This window comes from Anabrus simplex, chromosome 7, assembly GCF_040414725.1.
Source record: "Anabrus simplex isolate iqAnaSimp1 chromosome 7, ASM4041472v1, whole genome shotgun sequence".
NCBI classification, from domain to species: Eukaryota; Metazoa; Arthropoda; class Insecta; order Orthoptera; family Tettigoniidae; genus Anabrus; species Anabrus simplex.
The window spans coordinates 85237700-85259919 of NC_090271.1; the positions used below are offsets into that span (position 1 = coordinate 85237700).

Sequence of the window (22220 nt, forward strand, 5' to 3'; positions counted from 1 at the left end):
AGGCTCTAGTTTGTTCTTCCTAATTTTTAATGTATACATAGAACAGGCAGTAAAGGAAATCAGAGAGGAATTTGGAAAGGGAATCACAATCGAAGGAGAGGAAATCAAGACCGTGAGATCTGCCGATGATATTATTATTTTATCTCAAACTGCAGAAGTTCCCGAGAATCTGCTGAATGATATGGACGAAGCCTTGGGTAAGGAGTACAAGATGAAAATAAATAAGCCCAAAACAAAAGTAATGGAGTGCAGTCAAACGAAAGCAGGTGATGCAGGAAATATTAGATTAGGAAATTAAGTCTTAAAGGAAGAAGATGAATATTGTTACTTGGGTAGTAAAATAACAAACGATGGCAGAAGTAAGGAGGACATAAAATGCAGATTATCACAAGCAAGGAAAAGAAGCAAGAAAAGGAATTTGCTCACTTCAAACATTGATATAGGAATTAGAAAGATGTTTCTGAAGACTTTCATCTGGAGCATGGCCTTGGATGGAAGTGAAACATGGACGATAACTAGCTCAGAAAGAAAGAGAATAGAAGCTTTTGAAATGTGGTGTTACAGAAGATTGATGAAGGAGAGATTTATAGATCGAATCACGAATGATGAGATACTAAATTGGATTGGTGACAGGATATCGATTTGTCTAAATTTGACGAGAAAAAGAGACAGAAGGATAGGACACATCTTAAGACACCCAGGACTTGTTCAGTTGGGTTTTGAAGGAAGTGTGGGCGGTAAGAAGGGTATAACCAAGGTATGAATATGACAAGCAGATTAGAGCAGATGTAGGATGCAGTAGTTACGTAGAATTTAAAAGTTTAGCACATGATAGGGTGGCGTGGAAGGCTGCATCAAACTAGTGTATGGACTGATGACTCATACAACGACATAATGATTGATTTATTTGTAATGTAGTTTATATCAGTTCATTCCATACACTATTCACTTTGTTTCGACCATTCGGGCGTATCAAGATCTTAAGATTTTCAAACGTAATTGCCCGGGACAGTGCAGCATACAATTGGCCATGACTGAATAGTGGTTTGGGTAAGTAGACACCCACTTTTTCTAGAGTTTATCCCTGCACTAGATTACTGGTAATTCTCATACATAATGCTAGTCGACTTGATACCTCTCCGTCGGTGCGTACGTTGATGTTTTCTATTAGCAGCATGTAAGTTATAATTAGAAAAAATCTGCCCTCTGTTGAGTATATTTTGAAGATGGGTAAAGTCACAGAATCAAAGAGTGTATAGCGCAGAATTATATTCTCCCATGGTTAGGGAAGTGTATAGTCTCTGGCTTGACAGATAATCAACAAACATGGCTCCATTTAATGACATTAGTAAGGATGAAAATAATTAGAACAGTAGAAATTTTATTTATTTATTTATTTATTTATTTATTTATTTATTTATTTATTTATTTATTTATTTATTTATTTATTTATTTGTGCCTTTATTAAGTGGCGAAGTTAGGGCCCTCGGCCCTCTCTTACACTTAACCACATACAAGATTTTTACAGAATTAATTTAAAAGAGCATGGTAATCAATTACAATTAATGAGATAAGGTGAGTAGGTTAGATGAGGATTAACAATAATACAATTAATTAAGATTACATTTGATAAAAAGATAATGGGATAAATAAAGAATGGATGACAACAGAAAGACATCAAATTATTACTTAAAGAACATATCGACAAACTAGCTTAAAGAAAAACTTATTCTGATACAAGGCAAAAAGAAATTAACTGAATATGTTACAATCTGATAATCTAAAAAGGATGTTTCTATGTTATGTATTTCTACAAACAGTGCATAGAATTAAATGAGAAGAGCTGAAATGTAAATTGGATCACCTAAGATACTTCAATCTACTATGTAACTTTTTGTTTCATTTACACATCATTCACTATAACATTCATTCGAGTCAACTGTATGTACTCTGGAGGAATTTACGGTAGGTTGTTTTAAATGTGCTAGACGAGCAGAATATTAACGAAAATGCTATAGTTGGGCCCACGAGAGTTGAAGTCTTACATTTGATCGGCGAAAGCAGTAACTAGAAGTACGCTGCGTTGTCATAGTTACCTCATTCTGCGGCATATCACACTTTCATACAGGCTGAATATTTAACCAAGTATGTTGGCGTAATTCAATTCAATAAACTTTTACCCGTTCCTAAGCTCGTGTTAATAATTCCGGCTTTTATGGCATAACACGTAATAGCCGATAAATAAGAGATTTCATATTCACTAACCAGACAATAACCTCAACAAATGTACATATAAATAGGGAATAGAACTGTACAATCAGCCACTGATTGACTTACAAAAAATAAAATAACAACGATAATAATATTCAGGAAACAAACATGTCAATAATTACATAATCCAGCAACAACCAATGCAGCTAACACAGAACCACTCCGAATAATATCACAAAAGTGACTGAGTGCAAGCCAACCCACATGGCGATAGCTTCCTTAAATGTGGCATCTCTGTTATTGTTGCCATAGCAACAGACCATTTTCGAGCAGTGTTAGTCAACTTTTTCTCTGCCGGTGGCGCTAAACATCAGACTTCAACTCTCGTGGTCCCTACTGTAGTCGCTTAGCAACCTGCAAAGTACAGTATGTATTGCGGGTTAGGATAAGCCTCCGCCTGCAATTATTGGAGTAATCATTTAATGATTTGATTTTATGATTATTCGAAGTTGGCTGAACTTAGAGCTCTCATGATTCATGATTCACCGGCGAGTAATTCCAAAGAGTAAAGAACAAAAATTAAGCAAATCGGCCCAGTAGAACGGGCGGACGGATTTTCCAAACTTATTTTTATAAAACTCTTGTAATGTAGAGATTATTATTATTATTATTATTATTATTATTATTATTATTATTATTATTATCTTTATTATTATTATTATTCGATTATACTATAATGGCTGCCCCAGAAATTTGGCTGCTTGCGTGTATACACAGACTGCACACGTACCAGAACCGGCCACGACAGTTGTATTAGAAGCAGTAGTTATGTTCGCTGTTTGATCCCCTGAAGACACAGTGAACTTGGAAAGTATACGTGCTTCTTCTTTTTCACAGCTGTTAACGGTCTACTTTATATCACCAGTCCCTGAATATTCTAATCAATACCAATACCTTGTTGCGAGATTGATAAATATGTTTATGTGATTTTTTAAAAATTAGTTCAAAATGACATTTGACTCAGTATGCCGTACTCATAGAAAATCAATAACTGAGAACGTCTTCCCTGCGAAGTCAACACAACTTTAAATGAGGAAAACATCTAATCCAACGCTTATAGTAAAGACAATAATGCGTATAGAAGAATGAAACATTCAGTGCCCAGTGGCTGATGAGCGCACGACTGAATAATTTCATCATGTGGGAAAGCAGTGTTACTTGAACTGACACCTGCCGACTACAACCATGGCAACCACTCCTTCGTGATGGATGATGTTCTGTCATTTTTCTGACCAAGGTCGATCTGTTAGGTCATCAACGCAGGGGCTGTTTGAATCTTCAAAAAATACTGTCAGAGGTTATGCAGTTATAGAGAAACTGTGGAAGACTCTGAAAATTAGGCATACAAAGCAATATGAGATGTTTTGCATTGATTTCCTTACTGGGCCAGAAAGTGCTATTGCAGCTCAACTGACCCTATAAGCAACACCCTTCGGAACACTCAGACATACTGGTTGTGCTCCGAATGTCATACTCAGCACCACCCATACCACAGGAGCTTCCATATTGTCACAGCCAGAGAGGAGAACGTGACTTCTGTGGAAACTATATTTTGCTTGGGGCAGTTCGAAGAGGCAGATGAAAAATGGCGGTAGGCTGTCACTACTGCAACGGCCGCAGGGTTTTGAGGGTTTTGTAGACTTACTTATCAGAAATAACAAGCAAATATTAGGTGGATATTAAATTTAATTCAATAGAACGTGGTACACTTGGAATGTGAGTAAGAACTCGGTTTAGTATGGATGTATGATATTAGAAATAAGAGGCATAATTTAAAACGTCCACCTTAATTTTACAATATTAAATTTGTTATTTTATACAACTGACCACGATGTATACATAACGACAGCTAACCTCCGAGTGTGTGCGCGAGTCAACACAGCGCCATCTTATAACGGAGTACGCGTGTGACGTAACATATTTAGCGGAAATGTTGCCTTAATTTGAAGCGCTATTTCACGAAATATACATTTCAAATTTTCAATTGCTTTGTTTTCAACATGTAGGCTCCTCTTTTATCTGTCAATTAAGACATTAAACATAATCGAAAATTAAATACTCTTGGTGATGTACGGGTTCTACCCAACACTAAAACCTTCTTAGGATTTTTCTTCTTTCCATGCACCCGTTGTCGAGGAAAGTAAGCCTACCTTGAAACTCAACCAAGTTCCTCCGGTACATAGAGAAGCAAATAAGCATGGGTATTTTTTTCTGTCCGAGTATATATATATGATGTGAACTGGTTGCCATGGTTATCGTAATATCGAACCAAAACTGTCCAAGGAAAACCCCAGCCCAAAGACGTATCCATGTTAAAATACTGGATTCATCAAGAAATGGCAGCAGGAGGACTGACCAATTTGTATAATCCATACAATATTTGCTGTTGAACTTGTACGGTCACAGTATCACATAGAGTACCTATTTACTGATATTCGCATATACTGAAATGCTATTTACTCTGAAAAATAATATCTAATATCTCAATTTGAAAATGATTATCCAGCGAAACCGAACAAATTTAATTTATCCAATCCTTTGTAGAATTTATTAAAAACGTTCATAAATTTAGACAAGATGAAAAAGTACATAAATCATTTTTCATAATCAATGTACGTAAATTATTCCATACTACCTGTATTACGCAGATTATACCTAATTTGAATATATATATTAATTTTAAATGCTATTTGTTCGGGGGGTCGAGCCAACTGGCACCATAGTGTATGAAACTGCGTGTAATTGGAACGGCGGTAGTGTGGAATGTTGTGTATGAGGAAAGGAAGATTAAGGATGTCATACACACAATTCACAGGCCAGGGATATTAATCAGTACAATTTTAAAACCCTTACCTGGCCGGGAATCGAACCCGCGGCCTCCCGGTGACAGGCGGATGCGTTGCTCCCTGCACCGTGGGGTCGGAGTTATATTTAATAACTCCATCATATTTCGTCTTCTTCTTTCCTGGCCGTATATGCATCCATAAAACGGCACTCCCGAGCTAACTGAGTGTCGGCTCGCTTAACTCAGACCAAGGATGTGCGAGGTTCTGGAACCAGATCTAGTGGCATTTCACTTTTCCTAAAGGCAACCTCAGCAGTTCGTTTCCATGTTGCCTTAGGACGCCGTCTTTATCTCTTCTGCCCTTCAATGGAAAGAGCTTTCTATACTAAATGGTGTTCATTTCTTATGAAGTGACCATACCAACGGAGGAGCTTTTCTTTCATCACGTCCCTATTGGGCACAACTTTGAAAAATCCGCACACATGCTCATTGCGCACTTTGTCATGCAGAGCGATGCCCACCGACCATTGCATAATCCGCATCTCTGTGACATGCATTCGCTAGTGTCATGATTATTATACCCTGCCCAGCATTCGTAGCTATTCATGAGGGGAGGCCGGACAAGGGTTTTCTACACTTTGTCCTTTAATTTGACTGGCATCCTCTTATCACACAGACACCAGTAAGAGACCGCCAATTCGTTCAGCCAGCACTGATACGGTGCTTGACATCTGCGTCGATAATTCCATTAGTTGCGATCACTGATCCAAGATATTTGAACCTGTCCGTAATCTTGAGTAGTTCTCCAGCAAGGAAGATAGCGTAATGTAGGCCCGCTTGCCCGGGCAGCACAGAGTTGAAGAACATAAGATACTGTGTTTTCTTGCGACTTAATCCGTTTGCCTCTAGTATTACTCGCCATCATTCCAAGACAGCCCCAGCCTCCTGACATGACTCACCAACCAAGACAATAGCGTCTGCGTAAAGTATGTACCAAGGCAGGTCTGTCATCAGCTGCTCCGTCAGGTAGTTGATGACAATGTTGAACAGTGCCGACCCCTGATATATAACCACATCAGCACGGAAAATGTATGGCGAAAACTGAGCATTATTGCATTATTATACGAATACTCATTCGTACTGAGTTATTTAAACATTTTGACGAATATGTTCCTGTAGTAGAGCTTGAGCCTACGGCCAAACCATGTTGAATACACCGGTTCTCGTCCGATCACCGCAGTTAAGCAACATTGGGCGTGGTGAGTACTTGGATGTGTGACCTCTTGGAAACACCACGTGCCGTTGGCACAATTCCCTTTTTGTCCGCCTCTGTGGTGTAGTGGTTAGTGTGATTAGCTGCCACCCCCGGAGGCCCGCGTTCGATTCCCGGCTCTGCCACAAAATTCGAAAAGTGGTACAAGGCCTGGAACGGGATCACCTCAGCCTCAGGAGGTCAAATGAGTAGATGTGGGTTTTATTCCCACCTTATCCATCCTGGAAGTGGTTTTCCGTGGTTTCCCACTTCTACTCCAGGCAAATGCCGGGATTGGACCTAAATTAAGGCCACGACCGCTTCCTTCCCTCTTCCTTGTATATCCCTTCCAATCTTTCCATCCCCAGAAGGCCCCTGTTCAGCATAGAAGGTGAAGCCGCCTGGGCGAGTTACTGGTCATTCTCCCCAGTTGTATCCCCTGACCCTGGCCCTTGAGGCGGTAGAGGTGGGATCCCTCGCTGAGTCCGAGGGAAAATCGACCCTGGAGGGTAAGCAGATTAAGAAGAAGAAGTAGAGCTTGAGATATTTTGATGATGAAAGCTTCAAATGCATCACGGAAGTAGTAATGTATTCTTATTTGTATCTCACTTCGTCTCAGTAACTTGTAATAGAGAGTTTCTTTCCAACTCGATTTGTATTCAAATAGAACTGCAACCATCGACATAATTCCGCGAAGTATCTCCTAATAATTCAAAGAAATACGGACGCTTTTCCACCATATACATGGGAGCGTGGTAGCTGTTCCGATTGAAAAGAAATAAAGAGACGCCTCATTAAATGAAACTCAGTGAATATATGATGCAATCACGGGCAAATAGGACGATACCACATCAGTCGATTCATTGAGCTCAATTGAAAATAACCCAAATGCTTCAAAATTGAATCCTTTCATTATATACTCTTTGATACTGATAACAAAACACTAATTTTCCTTTGATTACTAATTGATAATGGTGACTGGATGTAATATTTTTTCCTACTCTATACAAAGGTTAATTCATTATCTTACAGAATAAAATGTTTCTCTAGCTAGCCGCCCCTTCCAATGCAGTTTCATGTAACCGACAACATTCAATCCTCACTAAAACATCTACCTTGCCTGTATGCTCAGACAACACAACCGGATAACTTGGTATTTACCGCCTCACCATGATAAGAACACCTAATTTCATACACGTATTAAACACTGGAATACATGCGTGTGCATTCTAGATCATATGAACCTGACACGCCAGCGAAACACTAAATTGATTTTATCACCGCAGTAAACCTAATACTTGCTATAATCTGCTCCGTGTGCCGTTCGGGACCGTAGAGTAATTGGTGGAGCGGGATTGCATGTCAGGTAAGAGGTTCGAGTCCGGGGTGAAAATTACGAATTTGTGAAATACTTGTTTAATACGTACCGCACGCAAAGTAAGTTCAATACCTGCTTTCCTGCAACTTGTGTGTGGATCAATGTGTTTGTGACCCTAAGAAGGGCCGATTAGTTAGCAGGCCGGACACATACAGAACGGAAATATTAGGAACACAACGGCCTTAACAATGCTTTATCGCAGGAAATGCTCGATGTGATCACCGTTTTGGTTCATGCACATTCGGGTCCGGTGTCCAATATATTGTATTGCGCGCTGAAGTTTTCCAGGTGTAATTGCTCTGCAGGCGTCCGTTATGAGTTGCTAGAGATTGCCGGGGTTTTCGGAGCTTGAGTGTAAACGACGTTCTTCAAAAGTCCCCACAAGAATAAGTCTAACGGCGTTAAATCCGGTGATCTGGCGGGCCAAGAATCAGGGCCTCCTCATCCTATCAATTTCCCTGGCAGTTCCTCGTTCAAGTGGTTACGAACGGGCAAAGTGGAATGTGGTGGAGCTCCGTCCTGTGCAACCATATCGTAAAACGATCGTACGAGGGAACATTCTCAAGCATCAGTGGGAGTTCCTGACGCAGTAAGTTCAGGGCGTAGGCCCGAGCAATGGCCCTCAAAGAAATAATATATATACCCCAAAGTTTCCACACCAAACATTCACTCCCCATAGTATTAAAAGAGGGACCTGTCTCACCCAGAGAGGATAGTCCGAATTCCAAAAGGGCATGTTGTGGCGATTGACGTTCCCATTATTGTGGAAGAGCGATTCATCCCGGAACAATATATGCGATGGGAATGCTGCATCATTGTCCAGCCTGCCTAGTAGCCACTGACAAAACTCCATTCGAGCTTCGAAATTCCGCCCATGGAGCTCTTGGTGTAGCTAAAATTGGTATAGGTAAAAATTTATTTATGTAGTATTCGCCAGACGGACGGCTGGGTGGAGTTCAGCTATCGTGTAGTCACCCTTGTACTGATGTGTGACTTATTAAGAGCTGCCTCCAGAACGGCCTCTTCTGTGTCACCCGATGTAACGGGCCTGTCGCAAACTGGTGGCTGGTTGGAAATCACGCCTGTTGTCCATAGGCGTCTTTCAGTACGGCTGAATGTCGTAGCAGCCGATTGTCGGTACAGAGGTAGTGACTTGCGCGCGTTTTGTCTTGCTTCCCCATAAATGAGGAGCATGTCAACGTATTTCCTTGTAGAATACATGCCGAATGACAGCAGAGATTACAGTACATTCAGGCCCTAACCAGCGGAGTATGCGCAGGGCACAAGATGAATAACGATATTAGAAGGGGTTGCTTAACATGCTATATACGGTTAATCTGGTATAATAAAAACAGTGATATTCAATATTACATTCCTCCAAACGTACATTTTATATAACGTTGCTTGATATAACTCTCTGAGCTCTTGCTTGTCCAGCTAATATACAGTATATAAATCAATATTAGCTGCCAACCCCGGAGGGCCGGGTTCGATTCCCGGCTCTGCAACAAAATTTGAAAAGTGGCACAAGGGCTGAACGGGGTCCACTCAGCCTCGGGACGTCAATTGAGTAGAGGTTGGTTCGAATCCCACCTCAACCATCTTCGAAGAGGTTTTCGGTGGTGCCCCACTTCTCCAGGAAAATGCCAACTTCAGACCACGGCCGCATCCTTCCCTCTTCCTTGTCTATCACATCCAATCTTCCCATTCCTCCACATGACCCCTGTTCACAATAGGAGGAGATGCCGCTTGGGCGAGGTACTCGTCCTCCCCCCAGTTGTATCCCCCGACCCAAAATCTCACGCTCCAGGACACTGCCCTTGTGTCGGTAGAGGTGGGATACCTCGCTGAGTCCGAGGGAAAATCGACCCTGGAAGCTAAAGAGATTACGAAATAAAGATATAAATCAATACTTAAGTCACAAACACCTACACCCTCCTCTCCGTGTCAGTGCTAGATTGGTGTGTAAACAATTCGGTAAAAGAAACCCAGTGGAATAAAATATTCCCTTCCACGCACTCACTGAATTGTTAAAGAGAAAGTTCAGTAATTGATATTACGTAATAAGCAGATAATGACCGGGCGAGTTGGCCGTGCGGTCAGGGGCACGCGGCTGTGAGCTTGCATCCGGGATATAGTGGATTCGAATCCCACTGTAAGCAGCCCTGAAGATGGTTTTCCGTGGTTTCCCATTTTTACACCAACAAATGCTGGGGTTGTACCTTAATTAAGGCCACGACCACTTCCTTCCAACTCCCAGGCATTCCCTATCCCGTCATCGCCATAAGACTTATCTGTGTCGGTGCGACGTAAAGCAAGAAGCAAAGAAAAAAGAAAAAGCAGATAATGTTACTGACTATGCGATTGCTAGATAATAGCGTTTTCGGTAACTGCTAATATAAGCCTATATTTAGCATATGCAATATTTAGAGCATTGCATTTTGAATTATCTTCATTTTGAATATTATTCCCTCGGCTGATCACCGGTAGAGTGTACAACTCGTTATACCGAGTTCGCATTTTTGAGTTCGAATGAGCTATTTAATTTTTGAAGACCGTTCAAAAACCGACGTACCGGTAGTCCATGTGATTGTGGAGAGGTGCCATTAAGTGGATCTGATTATCAATTTTGACATTGCAGTCTTGCAACGAAAGCAGGATTCTATTGGACGTTTTCAATGGTTGAGTTAAGCACATTTTGTTAGTTGACAGAGTGCACTGCCAAGAATCTTCGGCAGCAGTCCTTCCTTCACTCCGACCCTACCGTTCGGGAGTGAGATTTGGGTGGTCTCGGGATAGGCTGATCAGGGTACAGTCCACGAGTAATTATATCAGCTTATATTTGTATGGTTCGGCCCCTGCTGACGTATGGTCTGCCTGCTTGGAATCCCACAACAGCGGAGAAAAAGCTGCGGAGAGTGAAATGCCGCGCCAAACGGTTAATTAACCGTCACTCCCCCTTCCATCAAATAAAGTTACCTTCCATTCAGAAAATAGCCAAACAAATTGACCTGATCTTTCTCCGGTAATCCCTCTCTGATTGTATAGAAATTGATCGCCTCCAACGTCTATCGCCTTTTCACCGCTTAGCTCAGAGAGGCGAATGAGTTTACCTTCCAGAAGCTTTCAATTGGAGTACTGCAAAACTATGGAACTCGTTGTCACTGGATGTGAAGAAATTGCCTCGTCTAAAATTTCAAATCTATAATAATAAAAGGAAGTGTGTGTCTGTCTGTCTGTCTGTCTGTCTGTCTGTCTGTCTGTCTGTCTGTCTGTCTGTCTGTCTGTCTGTCTGTCTGTCTGTCTGTCTGTCTGTCTGTCTGTCTGTCTGTCTGTCTGTCTGTCTGTCTGTCTGTCTGTCTGTCTGTCTGTCTGTCTGTCTGTCTGTCTGTGTTCATGTGTGCGATGCCCAGCCAAATCCACGACAAAAAAGAACTAAAATGTTTGTCATAGGTGGGCACAGGTTTTCACCTAAGACGCATGGCTGTGTCTAAGAGCAATTCTTGCACCAAGACATGAAGCTGTCAACGCCATCAACAAGCAATACTCACAAGAATTATCCGGTTTTCTATAAATAGAAAAGTCTATCACACGACATGTCATACAGTTGAGCATGTCAACTACACGACAGAGATTTTGAACAATTTGGAGTCACCTGGAGTACCCTCGAAGATCTTGGGGTGGACGATTGTGGCACCGACTATCCTTCTCAGGAATATGATTCCTTCCCTCTGCAGTGAACACGGCTCTGAAACTGATGACGAATATTCTTGAAGCCACCATCATGATTGAGCATGCCGCGGGCGAAAGAGTATTCCTCGAACTGTAAGTCCATTGAGTAGGAAGCAATTTTCGGTCCGCGACACGAGGAGCCATCAGCCTGTAATGTTCGGAAGTGTGTGTGTGTGTGTGTGTGTGTGTGTGTGTGTGTGTGTGTGTGTGTGTGTGTGTGTGTGAAGCCCAGTTTAATCTACGACACACAGAGATCCGAAATTTTGACACAGGACCATCGCTTAAAGTTGTAGGACTCCATCTTCGAAAACGGTGCTTTTGCCATTGTCAACTGTACGTGGATTGTTCAAGAGGTCGAAAGGCAAGCACAATACAGTATACATCTTATCTCCAAATGGAAGGACATTAATATAGTTTATTCCGAAGCTCTATTATATAACATGGTGTTTTACATGGTTTTAATATTATTTGTGCCATCCATCAACCCGGTATCTTAAGCATTGAAAATAACAATATAATGTGAGTTAATAAATATATTGTTTTAACTTGCTTTTAAGTAAATAGTTTAGAAACATCTAACGGTTGAATTAATAAACGCGGGCAAAGCCGCGGGCACATGCTAGTGTAAGACTGTATGAACAAAAATGTAATGTAACTGCGTCATGTGCCTGTGTGTGTGTATGGATTAAAGGGTATTTGAGTGAATGATCAGTAGAGTGAAAAGAATGAGTGAACGGGAGGCTGGAAGGGAGAAATGAAGTATGCGTGCACTGGAATGATCGAATAAATGAATGATTAGCTTACTATCAATAGACATAATGAATGAGCAGTAAAAAATTAAGTACTCTATATATGTATATCTTGCATAGTAAATATTGTAAATAGTATCTCATCTAAAGACAGGTCTAGGGAACATTATATATGGACATGGGAGCTCACCCTTTTCTTCTATACCTTCTATATTTCTGCACAGAATTGTGGTATATAAATACAACTAAGCCGAATATAACAAGTTTGAAAGAAGGTGAATGATCACTGGTACAAAACCAGTGGGAGCAATAGCAGCAAAATACACGTGATGGGGATTGGCCTATAAAGGCTTTTTATGATGCATTCAATGGGTAAATTACTCAGTAGAATAAGGGACTGGGCTGAAGAGTTTAAGAAAAACAGATGGAGTCCTAGATGATGGTAAGACATACTTCTTAATGATCTCAAGGTAAGAGATTCAGAAAAAGACAAGATTGCGATGCTAGTTGCAAGCTTGCAAGCTGAACGCTGGAAGTGATACCAAACAAAAAACACATAGTGCTACGGTCGCAATGGCCCTTGTCCTACCGTGCACCCGCTGTTCATCTCTAAGGTCTGGTGATTACGAGTGACGAGTGGTCGCTGTAACGAACCCAGTCGGCCGCTATTTCAGGAGGGGCCATTAACTCACTGTTAAAGATCTCCTCAATTGTTGTGACATAGGTAGAGTGGACCACGAATCGGGTCAAGAATCAAACACGGGCGGTCCAAATAAGAGTCAAGCATGATACATCTAGCATACGGTGGCGAAGGATATAACATTCTATAGCAGGGCTCCCAAAACTTTTCCTGTGTGAGGCCCCCTCACCATATCGCAATCATGTCCAAGGATCCTCTAGCCAGAGAAAGTAACACAGCATTCAATGAACAAGAAACAGAATTTTGTAATGTTACCATGTTCGACTGTATTCTGTAATTGAGGACTAATATTAATTTTATTTAAATTTAAATGTAACTTCATTTACATAAATATACTTTATATATGCACATATACATTGTGACACTTGGCTAATAATTACAAGTCTAGATCTGAAGACTTACTTGAGGAAATTCTCTTCGTACACTATAGTTGTTGGATCAACGGGACGGATGATGCTATTTTTCAAAGACCAAGCGTTTCAGAAGCCTAGTAAACCGATCCGAAGATTAACATCTACATTAGATTCATTAATGTATTTCGTTTTCATTTGGGCGAGAGCAGAAAAGGCATATTTTCACGAAAAGCATTATACACAGAATTTCCTTTCTAGAAATTGTAGAGTATAGGGGACGTCATGGACACAAACGTTGATCGGAGACGTGGAGTTTTGATGCAAGGTCTTCACAAGATACTGCCAACTTGTACCGTTTATCGGCCAAGAATACTGTATATAAGTTACACAACAGTGAAGTGTTCCTGAATTTAGAATAATGGTCTATGAATTGCGTTTGTGCAATGAAATTTCATTCATTAAATTCTTACAACTTTCATTATTATTGCGGACCCCTTGGATTATCGTCGCGTTCCCCCAGGTACCGCGGACCACAATTTGGGAATCACTGGTCTATAAAGTATGTGTGTATGCATGGCAGTTCAGGTCACGTAGCTGCGAGGTTGTAGTTAGTTCTGAGGCTGTGCCTTAGCATTGAAACCTTCCATTTTAGTAAGCAGGTCGGGCAAGAAGGATGCCGTTTTAGAGTTAATGATCATGTGTATTCATTAAATATTCTGAGATGACAGAGAACAGATGATACAAGAAAATATTAACCTGAAAAAATACTGAGTTACTATTGTCATGATTTTGTCACTTGTTCTTTCTATTGAAATTAATTAGATTATTGAATATATTACTTGAAAAGACTGAACTACAGAAAAAAAATATTAAGAGAAATTGAGATCATATCTGAAGATAGTTTCAGTCAGATAATAGGGTTTCCAAGTGAACCATATTATGGAAGCTGAATATAATTTGTGATATTTAATTTCAACGGTGAATACATAATTGTGTCGAATAAATTAGTCATTTTTCTATTCGAAGTTCCTGGGAAAAGACTCAATTATGTCTGTCATGGATGTCAAATATCAACCATATTACACAGAGGAAATCATGATTAACCAAACAGAAAGGGCACGAGGATGCCGAGAGTACTATGAATCTTCATCTTATGTCATAAAAGAGAATTCGACTTATGTCAGATGAGTGGAATCTTCATATCTTAGCTCCGATTGTTAATTTCTTCATTAGAATGCAGTTTCATTGTAACTTTAAATGGTATGAGATAATGTAGAGAACTTGTGACAGTTATTTACGAATTTTAGTATTTCATGCCTTTTTTCTGCTACGAATTTTCAGGTCGATATAAACCACCCTTTTTAAGAATCATTATTATGTCGGTTCATGATGGATTTTAACTGAACCAGGTCAGTGATTGTTTATATCTGTCGTAATTGGGAATTTGTTCTTGCCCTAGATGGTTTTGATGACATTTATTTGGGGGAAAATCGGCGTCAAAATTACTTTAAGTGAGCCCAGAGATGAATATATATTGAATGTTTACATGTCCGAACTAATCTACGTTCAGAATTTGACACGGCTGCACAAGATTGTTTTATAGATATATATTTGACGATTATGATAAAGACATAAATAGTATAAAATGCTATATTCATGTCGTCGGGAGAAATATATGGAAATATGGAATAATATTTATGTAGAGAGATTTAAGTAATGTCGTAATACATTATGATGAGGAATATTTCTTAAATAATTATGCTGAAAAAAGAGGATTCATTTAATCTGAACAGATAAGATGTTGCAATATTGGTATATAGGGCATATTTTATTCTATACTAACACTATAAAGAGGAAAAATTTGTGTGTTTGTTTGTAACGAATAGACTCAAAAACTACTGAACCGATTTTAAAAATTTCTTCACCTATAGAAAGCTACATTGCCAGTGAGTAACATGGGCTGTATTTTATTTTCAAAACAATTCGAGGTGGGGGGGAGGCACGGGTGGGGAAGGTATAAATATAATAGGCTAATATGGGCAAAATATCGAATTTGTCGTATAAGGATGAGACAAAGCTCAATTTAATCCTCTTGACACAAAGAACAAAACTCGGTATGCCCTACGGGCCAGAAAACCATGTTTTAAGGCCCTAAAACCAACCGTTACGGAGATATTGGCACCACATTACCCCTGCTCTAGGAATCGGATGAAAGAAATGAACTGCCGTGACCATGGCAACGTCAGCTCCAGGATTCTAGAGCAGCGAGATTATGCATGTACGTTTGGGCATAGCTGCCAACCAAACTTGGTACACATAAAACTTACTATCTGGAAAAAAATATATTGTTGTGTAAGGCACTCATTGGACTCCTTTGGGCAGGAATGGAAAGGGGGTGAAGTATAAAAATCTTATCTTACTATATACACTGACTGACAGAGCAAATGCAACACCAAGAAGGAGTGGTCAGAACTTTATGCCAATTGCAGGGTAGACTGACGTCACTGAGGTATGCTCATGATGTGAAATGCGCCGCTGTGCTGCGCACGTAGCGAACGATAAATGGAACACGGCGTTGGCGAATGGCCCACTTCGTACCGTGATTTCTCAGCCGACAGTCATTGTAGAACGTGTTGTTGTGTGCCACAGGACACGTGTATAGCTAAGAATGCCAGGCCGCCGTCAACGGAGGCATTTCCAGCAGACAGACGACTTTACGAGGGGTATGGTGATCGGGCTGAGAAGGGCAGGTTGGTCGCTTCGTCAAATCGCAGCCGATACCCATAGGGATGTGTCCACGGTGCAGCGCCTGTGGCGAAGATGGTTGGCACAGGGACATGTGGCACGTGCGAGGGGTCCAGGCGCAGCCCGAGTGACGTCAGCACGCGAGGATCGGCGCATCCGCCGCCAAGCGGTGGCAGCCCCGCACGCCACGTCAACCGCCATTCTTCAGCATGTGCAAGACACTCTGGCTGTTCCAATATCGACCAGAACAATTTCCCGTCGATTGGTTGAAGGAGGCCTGCACTCCCGGCGTCCGCTCAGAAGACTACCATTGACTCCACAGCATAGACGTGCACGCCTGGCATGGTGCCGGGCTAGAGCGACTTGGATGAGGGAATGGCGGAACGTCGTGTTCTCCGATGAGACACGCTTCTGTTCTGTCAGTGATAGTCACCGCAGACGAGTGTGGCGTCGGCGTGGAGAAAGGTCAAATCCGGCAGTAACTGTGAGCGCTCTACCGCTAGACAACGCGGCATCGTGGTTTGGGGCGCTATTGCGTATGATTCCACGTCACCTCTAGTGCGTATTCAAGGCACGTTAAATGCCCACCGCTACGTGCAGCATGTGCTGCGGCCGGTGGCACTCCCGTACCTTCAGGGGCTGCCCAATGCTCTGTTTCAGCAGGATAATGCCCGCCCACACACTGCTCGCATCTCCCAACATGCTCTACGAGGTGTACAGATGCTTCCGTGGCCAGCGTACTCTCCGGATCTCTCACCAATCGAACACGTGTGGGATCTCATTGGACGCCGTTTGCAAACTCTGCCCCAGCCTCGTACGGACGACCAACTGTGGCAAATGGTTGACAGAGAATGGAGAACCATCCCTCAGGACACCATCCGCACTCTTATTGACTCTGTACCTCGACGTGTTTCTGCGTGCATCGCCGCTCGCGGTGGTCCTACATCCTACTGAGTCGATGCCGTGCGCATTGTGTAACCTGCATATCGGTTTGAAATAAACATCAATTATTCGTCCGTGCCGTCTCTGTTTTTTCCCCAACTTTCATCCCTTTCGAACCACTCTTTCTTGGTGTTGCATTTGCTCTGTCAGTCAGTGTATAAAAATGTGTGTGTGTGTGTGTGTGTGTGTGTGTGTGTGTGTGTGTGTGAGTGTGTGTGTGTGTGTGTAAATGACACATCTCCTCCTAAACCACTGGAGCAGTTTCAACCAAATTTGGTACACGTATTACGTACTATGGGTAGACGAGCACTGTGGGGGTAAGCGATCGCTAGCGCCCTTAAGGGAGGGGGCTCAGGGGGGTTAGTTATAAAAATAATCGAGAATAGTGTCGAATTCATAGTTTTCGGGGTCGCTGAATTAAAAAGGAATACTCCAGGATTTTTAAAAGTCAAAGTTCAGCCCCCTTTTAGGTGGGTAGCTAAGGGAGGGTGAGATATAGAAATAATTAAAAACAGTTTCGAATCCATAGATTTCAGCGTTCCTGAGATGAATAGTAATACTCTGGATTTTTTACTGGTCCAAGTGGGGGGCGAAGGGGGTTAGATATAAAAATAATCGAAAAAACACATATAAAATCTTATCTTCTTACTATATATAAAAATGGACGTATGTGTGTGCGTGGTGTGTGTGTGTGGGGGGGGGTGTGTGTAAATGACACATCTCCTCCTAACCAACTGGAGCGTCACCAAACTTCGTACACTTATCAATTAGTATCAGGAGACAAACCGCGTGGGGATAAAACACCCCTAGCACCCTCATAGGCAGGGGGCGAGGGAGGTGGTATGAAAATAATCTAGAATAGTACCGAATTCTTAGTTTTCGTGGTCGCTGCAATGAATAGTGACACTCCGAATTTTTTGAAGTTCATGTTCATCCCCCTTTTGGGTGAGGGTGAGGGGGGGAAGTGAGATATAAAAATAATCTCTAAGAATCTACAATTTTAGGGGTCACTGAGATGAATGGTGACAATCCATATTTTCATCTCTTAGGGGTGGGCGGCGAGAGGGGGCAGTCTCATTTACAGTTGAAATCCTGTACATCGTATCTATAGTGCGACGGCTAAATACATATAGTTATCACTTATTAATTTTTGACAGGATCAGATACTTCCCAGTCCATTCGAGCTTCTATAAGGACGAAGATGTACTCGAAAATTAAATAATCTAAAACTTAAAATCAAACACATCTAAATAATTATGAAAATACATAATAGATCGTAACATATCAATCTGCAACTCGGAAAGGAATTCTATAAAAAATTCACTTCACACATAACTAACTGGTAATGCAAATCTTAAAAATTAAATATTCAGAAACTATCCGGGCAACGCTGGGTACTACAGATAGTTTAATATATATTCAAATGGGCTATGTAATAACTTCTGAGAGCATCGCTGTGAATGTTTCTTGAGACTTTCACGTACATTTAGAATATGTATTTCATGAGAATTTCCATGATGGTGCCAGTTTGGTCCACAACTCACCATTTACGTACACGAAGTTTCACGTCACCATCTGAGGGCTACATTGCTGCGCAGTCAGAGTACTTCTATTTCAAAGTTCTCACGTCAGTGAGATGCCCATATACGGTTTCCCTCATGGAATATGAGCTATCTGTACTGGTGGAGCAGTCAGAAAGAAAGGAATGAATAAATGCTGAAGAACGAATTTTCATCTGACATCATCTTATGATATTTTGTTAGCCTAGCTTCACTTCATTTTTCCTCTCACACTGCGACCATATCATGACCATTCGTGAAAGATTTTGTAAAAAGTGTTCTGTGTGGAAAGGATATTGAATTTCTTTTGTCGACATTCTATATTCCGTTTGCTGCTGCAATAGAATTGAAAACAAATATGCTACGAGTACGGTCGTAACACTGAATGTGAATATCAGAAATATTGACAGAACTCGATGGAATCAGTCGACATAATGTTATTTAACATTGTTCTACCAATACCCGAGTTAAATCGGAAGTCAACACACGTCTTCTATTGTACCAGCCACACGTTCTGGGAGAATTACTAATTTCTACCAGTTCCGAGTTTAGTGTGTCGCTGCAGTTTTGTTGTACAACAGGAGATGGAATCAACCGATAGTGCCTACGAGGAAGACTAGTGGTTCGATATATTGCTTTACTGTAATTTCATGACACTTCATAGCCTTGAGTATTCGAATTCTCTTCATACAAGGAACCATCAGTCACTCTTCAATATATATAAACCCAAATTTTGTGCTATGAGTTATAAAAGAGGAGGACATTTTCAAATAGCTGCCAGAATCTGAAGTTAATATTTTAACAGTGTCATGTATTTTTAATTTTATTTGCCGTGATTAATAAATATCCCTTTTCTCTTAAACTATTCATCCAATTTAGCAGTATTTTATGTGTAATATTTCTACAAAATCACTGTCACAAGTGATTTACCTATATGTCGTAGGGGTATATATTTTCTTTAGAAATTCCAGTAAACTGAAAAATACCCATGAAAATAATGTTTAAAAATCATCTCTACTTACACATGTAATTTTGCCATTTGCCCTTTTGAAAATATTTCACGTACATCATGAAATTTGGGTGCAAAATATCACTTCTTTTATATTTGAGAAAATGGCACATAAACACTGAAAGATGTCTTTTTCAGGTAAAGCACTTTAAAGTTGGAAGAAGTCATTTGTTACAATGTGCTTCATCAGAAGCGTACAGATCTCTATTTAGTTTCCTTTCCATCTTTCAGAATTTTGTAAATTAATTCTTCTCGTCTATTCTTCGTCCCTTACCAGGTCTTGACTAGAATTTTCATCGGTGGATGTGGTGTCGTTTCCCTTCAATATTTCTTGTTATTGCTTCGAAACCCCCTTTGCTGCCACCGATAAATACAACTCCTTACCTGTTTTGTTAGTTGTAATTTTAATACGTGGAGCATGTCCGGATGTTTCAGGGCTTCACATCCATATAAGTGCATTCAAAAACTCATATCCGCGATATATCTATATGCTAAGATTGTCAGTCACTTTGTGTCATTTTCCTTTCACAATGTTAAGTCTTCTCAACAATCCAAATCCCTCGGTTTTGTCTTGTTTTACACTGCCCTCATGATTATACATTTCGATATTGCGTCAATCTGAACTTGGGGTGACATACTATGAAATTGGTTCTACTTAATTTCGATACGGGTAATCGCGTTTACTTTGACTTGGTTGAACTTTAATTTCTGGAATAGTGTTATGGTACAATACGTATCATAACAAATAAACAGTTGAAGATTAATATCCAAATTTGACAACCAGATTTTTGCGATAGGTCTCAAATTGCAATGGTCTTCACATCATGTCCGAAATACGTATGTGGATAGTTCTCTACAACGTGTGTAATAGTTCGTTTATCTTCACCACAGTCGCAGGATGTCCCTTTGAGTCCTAACATTTCCATCACAAATCCGCATCGCCTATGGTCTGTACTTCCAAAATTCTCTCCATTTTGAGTTTACATGCCTGTAGATCAGTCCATGATATTTACGTGATTTAAGCGAATCTCTGGTGGATACATAAAACTCTACAAGAGTGAGCTTTTGTATAATTAATGTTTCTTGAAGAGAAGTGCCTTAGAAGTTTTCCTTCTTATACCAGGCGACCCGCGAGCGCCGTACTTTCTACTTAACAATGTCCAACATGCACTAGTGATGCTTGGAATGCCTAGTCACTTGTTTTCGAAGGAGCGTTACGACGTGCTATATTTCGGATGCTGTGAAACAAATAACAGGCATTTTTCTGCACGCGTTTCATAGCCTAATTGGGTGCATTTGTAAATACGCCAAAGATGCAACAACAATTTTTAATAACTTATTCATTTATAAACGTGCAGATATTACACTCTATAAAAGGGTTGTTTGTATGAAACTAATACTATTCGGTAAAATACGTGTGTAGAAGGCAGGCGTCTGTTTGGAACCTTCTGTGCAAACCGTCTGCGAGCTTCTGCTGCATTCCATCTACATTCTCCATAGATTAAAACGATGTCTGTGTATTCGTTGTTGATGAACACATTAGCCATTGCCGATATGCAGAAAGCAAATTTAATGCTGCGGTACCATACAGCAGCATAGTACTATGCTGTCAAAAACGAGATTTACTACTGCAAGGCGTTGCATTAGATGGGTAGCGCTGAGGAAGATGCTGCGAGCGACCGTCCGTTTGTTACCTCTTCATATTCTGATATTACCTGCCACCTGGTAGTAGTGTTCCTGTGAAAAATAAGTTACTAGACAGCCCATTCATCATTTGTGCATGCAAGGCATTTATAAATACAAAGTAGGGCACTCGCGGGCCGCCTGGTATATAGAGGAGCAATAAAGACAGGTGTACACTGGATTTAGGTTGATTTACCGGTGCCTGTGATGAACCCCATTGCCTGACTCAGCTGCATGTTAATCCTATCTGCGTGAACACTGTTTCTTCAACCAGGGTCACGATATTAGCCTGAAAAGTAGACCAGTGGGAGAGCGGCAGAACGCAGTGTATAAGTATCAACACCCTAGTTGCATCTTGCAGGTTTGTGAAGTAGTTCCTTTTGGAGCAGAGTTTTAAAGCGATATTAATGCAATGCTGTTTGGAAGTCAGTGATCGATCGAGTGTGACTGCAAGGTATTTTGTGAAGTAGTTACACTTGAAAACTATTAAAGCCTGCTTGAATCATTATATTCAATTCTACATTATACAAGTGGAATGCACACACTCTGGATTTGCTGTAGTAATATTTTTGAGAGTAGAGGGAATATTATACAATACTACTCAGATTATTTCAACCCCAATGTCTGGCGAAATAATTTCAGGTCATCTGCGTACTAGATTTGCATTGGGATGGTTTCTAATATTCGCTATTGGATATAGATTGGGTGTACCTTCGTTGAATCGTACAGAAATAGAATAATAGGTTCCAAAGAATGTATGAAATGTTTGCCTCACACTTCTTTTTTATCACGTATTAGGTTTGTAAAAGTCATAAGTAAGGTCAGTTCTATTCTTTTCATCTCTATGCTTGGTCGTTTGTTTGTTTGTGTGAAAACTACGGGAAAGCTGTCCGACATAATTTCTTGAAGATCGGTACTTAACTTCAGGAAAGTGGGCTAAGTTAGGTATTGCTTGATTAGCAGACAGTAGCATAGCAATATTAAGGTGACTTAAAGTCACATTTCCCCGTTAAGTAAATTTGTGGATTAAAAAATGTCGCTGATTACTTTGAAGTGGTGCGC

At 40.7% G+C, this 22220-nt stretch overlaps 1 protein-coding gene and 1 non-coding gene across 2 annotated transcripts in view; one reads left to right on the forward strand and one right to left on the reverse strand.

Moving 5' to 3' along the window:
* Positions 1–22220, reverse strand: part of LOC136877707 (neuropeptide Y receptor type 2) — a 981897-nt gene that overhangs the window by 496001 nt on the left and 463676 nt on the right. The gene's annotated exons all lie outside the window — the stretch shown is intronic.
* On the forward strand, positions 6246–6364 carry LOC137501566 (5S ribosomal RNA). The gene has a single exon (XR_011018617.1). It is a non-coding gene; the product is annotated as a 5S ribosomal RNA (ribosomal RNA).